General features: G+C 40.6%; 1 pseudogene; it reads left to right on the forward strand.

Annotated features, from left to right (window-relative positions):
* LOC106800317 (small ribosomal subunit protein uS2 pseudogene) overlaps window positions 1-8,430 on the forward strand; it is a 28,021-nt pseudogene extending 19,591 nt beyond the window's left edge.
* The last annotated feature ends 4,825 nt before the right edge of the window (window positions 8,431-13,255 follow it).

Raw genomic sequence — 13,255 nt, forward strand, 5'->3', positions numbered from 1 at the left:
ATTTTTTATTTATTTATTTTTTTCCCCTCAAAGCCCCAGTAGATTGTTGTATGTCATAGCTGCACATCCTTCTAGTTGCTGTATGTGGGACGCGGCCTCAGCATGGCCGGAGAAGCAGTGTGTCGGTGCGCGCCCAAGATCCGAACCCGGGCCGCCAGTAGCGGAGCATGCGCGCTTAACCACTAAGCCACGGGGCCGGCCCAATTATGGTTTATTTTAAATAGTCCTTATTATAGCACAATTTGTCTGATGAGGAAAATGAGGCACTGGAGGTTATGTGGCTTGCCCTGAGTCAAGCAATACACCACTAAGAGTCTTGAGCATTATTATATGCTTGACTCTGGGAATATGAAGATAAAATATGATCCATGTTTTAACATCCAGCAGAATATGTGAAAAGATTGGACTGACTATTAAGGTTGTTCCTTAGATGAAGTAGCTAAAATCATCTTGGTTTTTTTGTTATTTGCCTTATGATCTCTTAGAATTTCAGATTTGTTTTTTATGCACTGTGCCTTATTCAAAACATTTCCCATAATTGAGACGTTAGAAAGATGACTGTATTAACTTCTGACAAGGTGTCACAGGTGGTCTGTATCTCGATGAATTACCTTCTTTATAAACACAAATGAAGGCAGGTGAAATATTAAAATAGATATCCAAAAATATATATCCAGGCTCAAAAAGAACATCTTTCTCTCTGTGGAACAGAAATGAAGAATGGTGAATGGAGCCAAAGCCTGGCATTGGTGCCAGGATGGTCTAGAAGTAGGAAGTAGTGGCTAGGAGCTCAGCTTCTGCAGGTAAAGAGCACTGAGGGCCCAGGCAGCCTGGGGACTCAGACAGAGCCAGGTGACAAATGGAACCAGGCTTCCTGTGGGCTTTGAGGCTAGGTCCTCAAAGACGCCAGTGTTCCCTTTAGACAGGAGCCTTGAAATGCCATTACAAGTCCTGAAAGAGAGGCAGCTGACTAATGTTAGTATCTGCATAGAAAAATCCAAGAAAATATATCAACTAATTATTAGATGATTTCTTTGCAGGGTACAAGATTAACATAAAAACTCAGAAGCATTCCTATATATCAGTAATAAGCAATGAGAAAATGTAAGAGAAGGTAACTACCTTTTAACAAAATATGTCTAACAAAAGATGTGCAGGACATTTTCTGAGAAAAGCACAAACTGATGTTGAGTGATACCGGTTAAACAAGAACCGCTTATGACATAACCAAAATGCAACTTTAGTCTTGTCTCTTATCTTCCCTTTACAAGTATCCAGAAAAGGAGATCTTCCTAGCACCTGGATTGCAACTTGAGCAGTCCCTGTCTTTTCTGGTTACTCTCAGGTAACATGTCTTATGTTCTCTTTAAGTTACACACAGAGTCTTATTTCGGTAAATAGATCTCTCAGTTCCCCATCAAAGCCCAAACTCAGAATTTAATTTAGTGTTAAATCTCTCCTAGCTGAGGTCTGTTTGCTTTTTTTCTTTTTCAATATTGTAAAGATGTTAATGCTCCCCTAAATTGACCTGCAGATTCAATGCAATCCCAATAAAAATCCCAGGAGGTTTTTTTTGGTGGAATTTGTCCAGCTGATTCTAAAGTGTATATAAACATGGAGAGGGCCGAGAATAACTGAGGCACTTTTGAAGAAGAATGGGGTCAGGGGACTTGAGCTACCAGGAAAGAAGACATAAATAAAGCATAGTAATTAAGATAGTGTATCGCTGGCATAGGCATGGACAAATCAATTAGTGGAAGAGAAGAGAGCCCAGAAACAGACTTGCGCATATGGACACTTGATTTATTTCAGAAGTGGTGCTGCAGAGCCACAAGGCAAGATGGTCTTTTTCAATAAATGGTGCTTGGACAATTGGAAATTTGTACGGAAAAAATGAAATTGAATCCCCAAAAGCAGTTGGACTAGATGATGCTGAAATTCAATCTCTAAAAGTAGTTGTTTTAGATGATGTAGGGATGTATAAATTTTTGAAGACTGTTGATAGATGCTACAAGATGCTCTTTTAATCTTAGCCTGTCAGAGTTCTTAGATGAACCTTAAAAGCCTTTTTATGGTTTTAAGGTATGGCCTAATATTTCAGTGGCATAAATGTAGTTAGTTTAAAAAAGAGTATTTCATAAATTGACATGATAACAGGGTTTAAACTCACGTTTGTGTCCCATACATGCATGCTATGCCATCTTTTCCTACTTACAGAATATTTAATATGTACACCTCTTGCCTCTTCAATTAGATCCCAAAGTGCTAAAGACAGTGATTATGGCTTATTTGGGGGCACCTACACTATTATTGTCATTATCATAATTACAACTGACATGCATACTTACTACGTGCCAGGCCCTCTGGTAAGCACTTTATATTATCAAATTTATTCTCAAGACACACCACCACGAGGTGGGTTACTGTTAGGATCTCTGTTTTGCAGATGTAGAAATTGAAGCACAGGGTGTGAAGTGATTTGCTGAAGATCACACAGCTAGTAAGGAGCAGAGCTAGGGGACAACCCCGGGGGGAGTCCTATTCCAAATTTGTGGCTACTCACTAATGTATAATTTGTTTTTTATTATATACAGAAGAAATTGATTAGAGAAGAGAATTTTTGAAGTTCTTTGGCAACTCTGGCTAACTTAAGTAGAAAAAGAAAATTCTTTGAAGTATGTTGGATTGTTTAAAAAATTGATCCAAAGTCTAGGAAACTAGGATAGGGGAATGGGCAGAAATCCACAGGAGCTGGGTCATGTTGCAGAAGTGGTCTGTTAAATCAGCTGCTGCTGGGTGGGCAAGTTCTAAACTGTCCCCTTGTCCTTGGTTCACTCGCTCAAAAATTTAAGTTTTCTTGTAGAAACTTCATTTGGCCAAGGCTGGGACACCTGTGCATGCTCCATCTGCCAAGGGTGAGGAAAGGGAGTATGTAGCCTCATTTGGCTTTTGCAGTGAGAAGTGGGACTTGGCTTCCCATCAAAACCCACACACTGAAGGCTTCCCCACAGGAGGAAGGGGAGTTAGATGTTGAGCAGCCAAAAAATGATGAACAGTCATGACAGCTCTCCTATTTGCTCTTGTATGTTCATCCCACAGCACCCGTTCTGCTCACTGAGAGTGGTCCACTAGGCACTCGCGTTCCGTGCCTGGCTCCACACCAGCAGATAGGAGAGCTGTCTGCATAAGCCACTCACGACATTAAACAATAGCCCCTTACTGTCGCACAGGAAATAAATGATCCAGTTTTTATACCATTGCCAGATTGTGCTCTAATTTTGAAGATTTTCCTAAATGTTTAGAATCACAGTCAAATGTCTTGCTAGAACCTCAAACTTAATTACGTTCATCTTTTTTCTTTTTAAACTTACCCCTTCTTTGCATTCTCTAAGTGTATCAATAACACTGTCTTTTTACCCAGTTCTCTCTTTTCCATTCCCTTTGACCCCAACATCCACGTATTTACCAAACCTTAACAGGTCTGTATTTTTTGATGTCTGGCATTGGACCTCTCTTTATTTTCACCTTTGTTATTTTTTACATGACTTACTTCATACTTAACTGGATTTTGTATCTCCTTCCCTCTTCCGGTCTGCCTTTCGTTATTGCTACCAAATTAAGTTATTCTGCAGCACAGCTCTGGCCATATTGCTCTCTTGCTCCCTGCTATTTAATGGCAGTAGCCTTCTGAGTTTGAGTTCAGAGCACCACATGACATGGCCCCGGACCACATCCCCACATCCCCTAGTTCACCACTCACTGCCTTCATATCCACTTCCCTCCAGCCAAGCTGTGAATGAATACTTTATATGTTGACTGCTTACAATGTGTGGGGCAATTGATTGGTTTCGACTATATATTATATTACAAAAATCCAATGTGAAAAGGTTTTATTCTTTCCATTTTACAAATGAAGAGAAAGAGAGTTGACGTTATGGGTCTTTCCCGAGGTTGCTCTGATAGTAAGTGGTGGAGCTGAGCTTCAAACCCAATCTTTGTAGCTCAGAGGTCTTTGTTCTTCTCAGTACACTCTACCACTTTTTTCCATTTTCTTTTTCAGTTTTCTCTGTCTGGAATTCCCTTTCTTTTGCAGTCATGCGTCACTTAACAATGAGGACCCATTCTGAGAAATGCATCGTTAGGCAATTTCATCATTGTGTGAACATCATAGAGTGTACTTACACAAACCTAGATGGTATAGCCTCCTACACACCTGGGCTGTATGGTACTAATCTTATGCGACCACAGTCGGATATGTGGTTCATCATTGACCGAAATGTCGTTACGTGGCACATGACTGTATTTCTATGTGACTAAAATTTCCCCATCTTTCAAGACAACTCAGATGCCACCTTCTCAGTGAAATATTCTTGAATCATTGTAGCTCTGAGTAATCTCTACCTCCTCTGACTTTCCATGGCATTTTACATCTTTTATAGATCAACGCTTTGTATTATGGTTTGTCGTATGCAGGTCTGATGAGGAGCCGTGTGTGACTTACTGCTTATTCCCTCACATTATCAAGTATTAGCACTGATGAATGGAATGCTTCCTGATCTAAAGAATGCAAGATGCAAAAACAGTAATTTTTAAATGACCTATGTTATTATCACTGTCACAAGTAAGGGCAACTTTTCTCTGTTAGCCATTCACTACTACTTTTCACTGTCTACTGCTAAGAAATAAAGTTGAAGTGAGATATATCAGTGTATATTTATATGAGGTAAGATAAAATAGAACTTTCTCTTCCTTATTTTTCATTCAAGAACTTTGGTGGCAACAGGAAGCCAAGTGGGGGCTGGAGTTGGGGTAGGGAGTGAGGGGACAAGGCTGAGGCCCCAGGAAGAATCTGGCATGTACTTCTGGTCTAGGCAGGCTACACATTAAACCTGAGGAAGAACAGAGGCCAAGGGGTCAACCAAGGAAGGAAACTGAAGAACAGAGCAGGGGCAGAGGGATCAAAGACAGGGCCAGGGATCCATGCAGCCTGGGTCCTAAGAGGTCCCAATCTAAGGGAGTGGATGGGGTAATGGTTACAGAACATTTTAGTAATAAAATGGAGTGTGATACTGAACCCTTCCTTATTTTTTGCCCAAGGCCAGAATGGCTCCCAGAGTGCGGGTGGGCACAGCAGAGAAGCAATTAGACACACTTGGCTGAGGCTTAGGGCCTGTGGTGTGCGGACTGAGAAGATGATGACAGTATTACTCTTAAAACTCCCTGTTTAAAAATTGATTATGGTTCATTTAAGCACTGTGGCTTTGATAGTTACCTCACAGCTATGTGTTTTGCCTTAGTTAAGTGGAACCTGATGAACCAGAAATGCACTTTCTCTTATGTGGTGTAGAGATCTGGTAGAATGGAAATTCAGTTCCTGCTAAGTGTTAAAAGACTAAGAGCTCCAACTTAACTAACTACCGCGTCAGTTTCAGAGCTCCAGTTTTAATGATTAAGGGGACCTGCTAATTGGTGTTTGGCTTCTAAATAGAGCTGTGATTTTGTATTCTTACTAGATGCTTTTCAGCAACATTTGGAAATATAAGAGTGATCTTGATTGATTAAATTATTCTATCTGGAAGAATGCGGCTTTTACATAGCTTAGGAATGTTGAACAGAGAAGAATCCTCCAGACGCCCCTTGAGGGACTGCAGATAACTGGGACTGCTGTTTCCAAGCATCTGCACGACATGGAGATGCTACACCACAAAGCTACTTTTTCCTCTGATGGTGCTAGAGCTTTTGAAAGGTAGTTTGTCCTTTCACTCAGCTGCGTCTTTGGGATGCCTTTGATGGTAAATCTCTTTACTGAAAGGATAGACGCACCAGGCCCTGTTGCGTAGCCGTGGTGAATAATTGCCGTCACCTGTTACTTGGCCACAATCCCTCAGCCCAGAGGTCCTGTTTATCTACTGCTGTCACGGTGTGCTTATCAGGAATCTGCTTTCTGTAGTGAAGTCTTCTCTCTTGCTTGGAAAAGATGTTAATTAAAAAAGAAACAGAGCTGCCAAATATGAATTATTGAGTTCCACGGTTATCTTTGGACTCTGTGCCTATTGTAGACGTCATTATCATGGGAGGAGGGGACGGCCTCCGCTGGAGTCGTCCAGCGACCATTCATTATCTGGTAGAGGAATAGGCAGTATTTGCAGCTAACCCAATCCTGAATCTTAAATTGGATGGACTAGAATGAAGATTACCTTCTCGGTTTCTATCAGACATCCGATTTGAGGTAAAGGCTTAGGCACATAGGCCTAACGGATTTAGTAAGAGCCTATGAGGTTTCTGACAAGCTGCAGTTTTTAAAACCCCTAGTGTGAGTGTTCATATTTTTCTTCACAGTGTGCTTTTGTGCTGTTTATCCTGAAATCCAAGATATTCTAGTTTGATTTAGTAATTCAATTTAATGTCTGCATGATTCATTTTCTCAAGAGAAAACTCATTTTAGTTGTTTAGATCTGTAGCTTGCTTTCATCTTCATTTTCTTGTTCTTACATGGTTTTTTCTATCTACTGTAAATGTTCATTTTTCCATAGCCTATATTTTCTCATATTCCGTAGCTCCTTATAATCATCGTATAAAGACAAGTAAAGCTTTTTATTTTCTTTTTCAGACTCTATACGTATGTGCTTGGTACGTTCACAAGTTCTTCTCTGGGTTCATTTTGCTATCATTTACATTCAGCTCAGTGACATACTTCTACTTATGCTCTGAATTATAGTTGTTTAGGATCTGATTTCCTTCTTTTTTCTTGAATTCTTTGATTCTTAAAGCTCCTTGCTTCTGCTTGCTGTTTCAACCCTCTCTGCTACTGCTTGTACGGGACCTTTTCACACTTGGATGCTGGTTCCACATCTACTAAGTAATAATTCAACAAGAATTTGTTAAGCTCCTACTGTGTACATCTTAAGTACAACAATTTATCAAAAATGATTTGAACATATTTTTTCAATGCCAGCAAGCTTGAGGATATAAAGTACGATGCTTTAAGACGCTGCTGCTGAAACTGTGGGCCCTAGAGCAGCAGCATTGGCATCACCTGGGAGCTTATTCAAAATGCAGAATCTCAGGCCCCACTCAAGTTTACTGAACCAGGATCTGCATTTTAACTAAGATTCCCAGGTGATTTGTATGCACTTTAAAGTTTGAGAAAAGTGTGCAGAGGTGTGTAATAAAATTTTAAGTATGCATTAGTAGATTTTAATCATTTGATAATTATTGCTAAAATATACAAATATAGATTGCAGAATGAATTTTATTATTTCAGTGATAAGAAGCCTAGTTAGACTCTAAGCCTTCAAAATTGGAGTGACATATTGCAGGGGCTTTGAGCCAAGCTCACTTTTTTTTTTTAACCTCACTTTTTTTAGTTTGTTGGTGGTTCAACGAATCATTTCTGAACACTTCTCTGTGTGATATGAGAACGAATGAAACGTGGTTCCTGATGTCATGGAACCTATGTTTTATCAGGAGAGACAACTAATTATCCAATTATTAAAAATGATTTTGAGGATATAAAAAGGAATGAAGTACTGATTCATGCTCCAGTATGGATGAACCTTGAAAACATTTGCTCATTGAAAGAAGCCAGTCACAGAAAACCACATATGATATGATTTTATTCATATGAAAAGTCTAGAGTAGGGAAATCTGTAGAGACAGAAAGTAGTTCAGTTTTAGCTTGGGGCTGGGTCAGGGATGCTGAGTGATGGGATGGTGGTAGCTAAGGGGTAGAGGGTTTCTTTGGAAGTGATGAAAATGTTCTAAAATTGACTGTGTTGATGGTTGCACATATCTATGAATATACTAAAAACCATTGAATTTTACACTTTAAATGGGTGAATTTTATGGTATGTGAATTATATCTCAATAGCTGTTAAAAATTATTTCGGGCAGAACTGTGAAGAAGGGAGTATTGGATGCTGTGAGCATGCATAATGGGGGCTTCAGGCCTGGACAGAGAAGGCTTCTTTGGTTGGATGCCCCTTCAGCTGAGCTTTGAGGAATGAGTGAGAGTTGCCTGGGCAAAGGCAGGGGGAGATTCAGAACAGTCCAGGCAGAGGGGCAGCATTGCCTGGGGCCTGGGGCAAGAAGGCACATGGAACAAATGAGAACCTGAAAGGCTAGTGTGATGGAGCACAGGGGCTGAGGGGAGGAGAGTGTCTTGTGTGAGGCTGGTAAGATGGTAGGGCCCAGGTCATGAGGGGCCTGTAGGATGTAAAGGACTTTGGTCTTTACACTAAAACAGTAGACAATTACTGAAAAGCTTTAATAATGAACAGGTATGATTCTTCTTTTTGTTTTTAGATCACTTTTGCATTTGGGTGGAGAATGGATTGGCTAGGGACCAAGAATGGAGATGGGAGACCTTTGGAGATTGTTGTGGTCGCCCAGGGTTTGGATAGATGTGGTCACAGTGCAGAAGGAGAATAGTGGATGTTTCAGGATATGTTTTGAATATAGAGTCAACAGAACTTACTGATGGGGTGAGTGACTGGATAAAGAGAAGGGTGTATTAAGGATCACTCTTAGGTTTCTGACTTGTACTTCTTGATGAGTTCAATGTTGGACGTATTGAGTTTGAGGGACCTGTGGTCCCTGAAAGTAAGATGCTGAAGAGTTGTATTTAAAGAATAGGGCTAAAATGAGTGTTCTGGGCAGATCATGAAATTAAAAAGTTGTCAGCATATGGGTGGTAATTGAGGTCATGGGTAGAGATGAAATCGTTTAAGCAGAGAGTATAGCATGAGAAGAGAAGAGGTTGAAGACCACACCTCTGAGAAACTCCAGCATTTCAAGGTTAGATAGAAGAGCATGAGTCAATTTAGGAGACTGAGAAATAGGAAAAACAAAAAAACCTAGGAGAGAGTGGTTCAGTGAAATCAGGAGAAGATATGTATCACAAAGTAAAGATTAATACACTTTGTTGACTAATGCTCAGAAGTTAAATAAAACAGGAATGTAAATGTTTATCAGATTTAGCAACATAGAGGCTATATGTGATTTTAGCAAGAGCTATTTCAGTGGAGTGAGAGAGTGGTGAATCAGATTGGAGCAGATTAAGGAGGGAGTGACCAGTGAGGAAATAGAGAATGTGGAAACTCTTTTGAATTGTTTAGCTGCAACAGGGTGGAGGGGGAAAAAACTGTGGCTAGAAGGGAAAATAGGTTCAAGGTAGTGTTTTAAAGAATTTAAGCGTGTTTAAACACAGATGGAAAGGATCTAGTAGAGAGGGGAAATTTTTAGAGGGGAAAGAAGTGATTCTTCGATAAAGTGTTTTGATGCTTTACCAGAAGTTTCATATTCTATAAATATTTACTGAGTTTTCCCTTTGTGCCGGGCATTACGCTAGAACTAAGGCTATAGCACTGAAAACCAGTTTCTGCCCTCAGGTTACTTTCTATCTGTCCCTTAGGTGGCTAAAGTTCCTTAAGACCAGGTTCTGTGTCTTCTTCACTCTGCTTTTCTAGTACCTAGATAATGCCTGTCATATCAATGATGTCAATAAAAATTTGCTGATGTGTCATTAAACCCATTGTGAGTAGGTGTGATTTTGGGGTGATTTTTCCAGTAATGGTGATATATGTATTATATGTAGTAATATAGTAGTAATTACCAAGTTACTGGTAGGCACTTGTAAGGATTAGGTTTAGTAAGTACCCACCATCCACTAATGCCAAAAGAATTATCTTCCCTCCATAGCTACTGATCCATTAGAATGTCCCACAAGGGACTCCTTTTTATCCCTCACCTTCCTTCTCCATCTAGTCTCCCTGTCCCATTGAATCTGCCTCTAAATATGTTTAAGTCCATCCTGACCACTTAGCCCCCATGACCATTATTTTAAGCCTTCACTGTTTCTCACCTGTGTTAATCTAACAATCTCCTAAGCCGTCTGACTTACCCTCTTCCAAGTCATCATTCTATACTGCTGCCAAAGAGTGTTCTTCAATGCAAAGTGGATGTCACTCCCAGTTTAAAAGACATCAGGATACATTTCAGTCCTTCATCATGTCTTCCTTGCCTGTGTATATCCAGCCTCAGCTGCCTCCTTCATCCCACATTCACTCATGCCAAAATACTTGTCTACTCACACTCTCTTCTCTGGCTTTGTTTGTTTGTTTTATTTTGTTCTAATTCTATGCCTTGGTTCAAGCGTCAACCTGCTTCCTCTCTTGGAAGGCTCAGTGAGTGGATTAAAGGCATTTGCTGGCCTGGGGAGACGTGGCAGGGACTTTGGTCAATGGATAAGTAGTGTCCTGTCCTTAATCAAGCACTGTTCTGGGCACTGAGATACCTGGGTTTAGCCATCAATACACCAGGGCCATCTGCCTAACTTTGGGCACATTCTTGGAGTTTTCTGAGCCTCATTTTCTACATATGTAAAATAAAAGGTACAGATTTGATTGTTTTGGTATTTTTCACTTTGTTCTAATAACTCTATCCCTGGAAGAACACCATGAAATACAGATGCATTTAAAACTATTCTATTAACTAGGAAAGATTTTACTACCAGAAACTTTGACCATATAATATAAATGCAAAAACAATAAGAACACTTGTCCGTGAAGAGGGAAAACTTCCAAACTAAGAATGGTCAGGTGCTTTTTCCTATTAATAGTTGTTCTCTTTTTCTGCCATCCACTGGTGTTTGCTGACAGATAAGGAAGGCTGAAGTGGATAGAGAAAATATTGCAAAAGAAAAGCTTAAAATTGACAAAATTCTATTAACTTATTTTGTCTTCTGAAAGTTGGGAAAACAGCATGTGATTCTGTTAGGTAGTAGAATATAAAAAGAGAATTGAAATTCTAGTTGATTATTCAGGTAGTTTTTACTATTGAGTGTTTTTTGGGTCCAGGTCCCCCTCAGAACAGGACTTTTTTTTTTCAGGCCATGGTAGCATTGTTAGATTTAGCAAATAAAATACAAGACACCCAGTTAAGTTTGAATTTCAGATAAACAACAAATAGGTTTTTTTAGTATAAGTATGTTCCAAATATTGCATGGAACTATCTGATTTCTAAGACAGTTAATGTTATCAGTCCACTAATGTTTGAGAGTTTTTCTTGTGTGAGATCCAAAAATATCACAAGGTTCCTGCCTTGAAGCAGCTTATAGGGGTCACAGTTGCTCTGAGGGGGTGAATTCAAGCAACTGTTGAGTAAGAACAAGTGCTTCGGATTGAATATAAATAGTTCTCGAATTTGGCCAAAGAAGTTGGTAAGGGCTACTAATCCTGAACATTAAGCTGTCAAAAATCTGCTCACAGTTACGCCTGGGAGTCCATAGTGTAAACAGGAAAGAATGACTCTGAGTCCCCCTGTCCCTCTGATGAGCCACACACTTGGGACTGTCCTGAGGTAATAAAAGGTGGTCTTCATGTGGTTTTAGCCAACTGAATCCCATTCGTACGGCTTCTAACAGAGCCGACCCCACCTCGAGTGTGCTCATGTAAATACTGTAATAAACCAGTGCTGCTCCACCTTCGTGGTCCATGCAGCTGGGGCGCCTGTAATGGGGAGGAGAGAAGTGACCGGAGCAGACGGAGTTCGGCTTTAACAGCGAAGGAGTGATCCGTGTTAGTTTTGGCCTTGGAGCGTAAAAACATCTGGGAAATAAAATGAGTGAAGCTGACTGGAGATGTGAACCTTTGCCAAGACTGTGTAAGAAAGGTGCAGTGAGGAACTGAAGTGGACACTTCTTTCCCTCTTCTCAGCCTCCAGCTTTGAGGTTTCAAAGAAAACAACAGAGAAATTGTATTGTTACACATGGGAGCGTTGGCCATATTTATAAATGTATTTTAAGTTTGATTTTCCCCAGTTCCCCTTCTATGGTAATAAGTTGGCTGTTCTGGAAAGTGAGTGGAGCTACCATGTGATCTGAGAGGATGTGAACGGGCAGAGCATTAAATCAGCTTCTCAAGTCTTGAGACGTCAAAGAAATCCTCTCCAGAGCCAGGAACAAGGAGGAATTTTGAGGATGAGAGGGCAGAAATGGGGACAATATACTAAGAGGTCTCAGAGAGTGTGAAGACTTAAAAACAGAAGGAAGACGCATTCCTCAATGGGTGGGGAATAGCACCAGAGGCCTAGAGGGAAAGAAAAGATATTGTGTAAACACAGCCTCTCTGGCCCAGTCAGCTGCTAATGACCAGGGGCCAGGGTGACTGTGAGGTCAACTATGTCCCTCTGGCTTCTTATGGGTCTCTTATCCCAGCAGGAAACAGAAAACCGGGCAGGGCAGTGTGCAAGGGCACCTCTTCTTCCTGATGGTCACAGTCCTCCCATGTTTCTGCTGTGGACCCTCCTTCCAGGCTGTTCTCGGGGTCCATGCTGCTCCTTCTCTCTGGAATCTCTTCCCCTGAGCCGTGTGCGTGCTCCCCAAACCCCACAGACTTGATCCTGACTATTTTACTTCGTGCTCTTTTCCTCCTTGTTCTTCTGTGTCCATCTCATTTCTACAGCATCAACCTTCAAACTTTCTTGATTGAATATAGCTATTAATAAAAATTTTTGAGGAATAATTTCCAATATATGTTTATTTCCTTATAAACCACACACAAGAATTACGCATATATGTGTATAAATGTAAATACGTAAAAATGTATGAAATATTATAATTAAATAGAAAAATGTAAAAGTGTGTATTAAAGTGTATATAGATAATTTAAAAATATTAAAATATAGAAATAAAACATGGAAGGAGTCAAAAATTATTAAAATAAATTCATATTTTTAAAAACTCCATTTATCCCCTTGGCCAAACTCCCACAACTCTTGTCTGTCCCCTTGGCCAAACCTTGGAGTGTGCCTGTGCCTTTTGAAGACCGCTGCTGGACAGGAGCTGTACCAGGGCCTGAATCTGGTCTCATAGTCAAAGCCTTCACCAGCCTCCCTCACTTCCAGACTGGCTCCACCTTGCTGACCTGCAGGGCCTGGAGAGACCACAGCTCTAGCTCCCCAATACTCACGGTCAGACTTAGTTGAGACTCTTTAGCTAAAAGCACTGACTTTCTGGCTTTCCCTCAGTATCAGGAGTCAGTGATAAATACCTGAATGATCTCATACTGGCTCTGGTTGCTTCTCTGAGCAAGTAGGAATTCTGTCAAATGCCAGCTCATTCAAGAGCAGATGTGGGAATAGGTATGCTTCTAGGTGATAACGTGGTGACACCCCCAACAGTAGTAAATCCCTGGGAACTGGGAGAGGCTGGCACTCTGAGAAACCTGAGGATATTGAAAATCAGGAGGAAGTTAGG

The sequence above is a fragment of the Ceratotherium simum genome, chromosome 12 (assembly GCF_057802395.1).
Source record: "Ceratotherium simum simum isolate JZ-2026a chromosome 12, ASM5780239v1, whole genome shotgun sequence".
Classification (NCBI taxonomy): domain Eukaryota; kingdom Metazoa; phylum Chordata; class Mammalia; order Perissodactyla; family Rhinocerotidae; genus Ceratotherium; species Ceratotherium simum.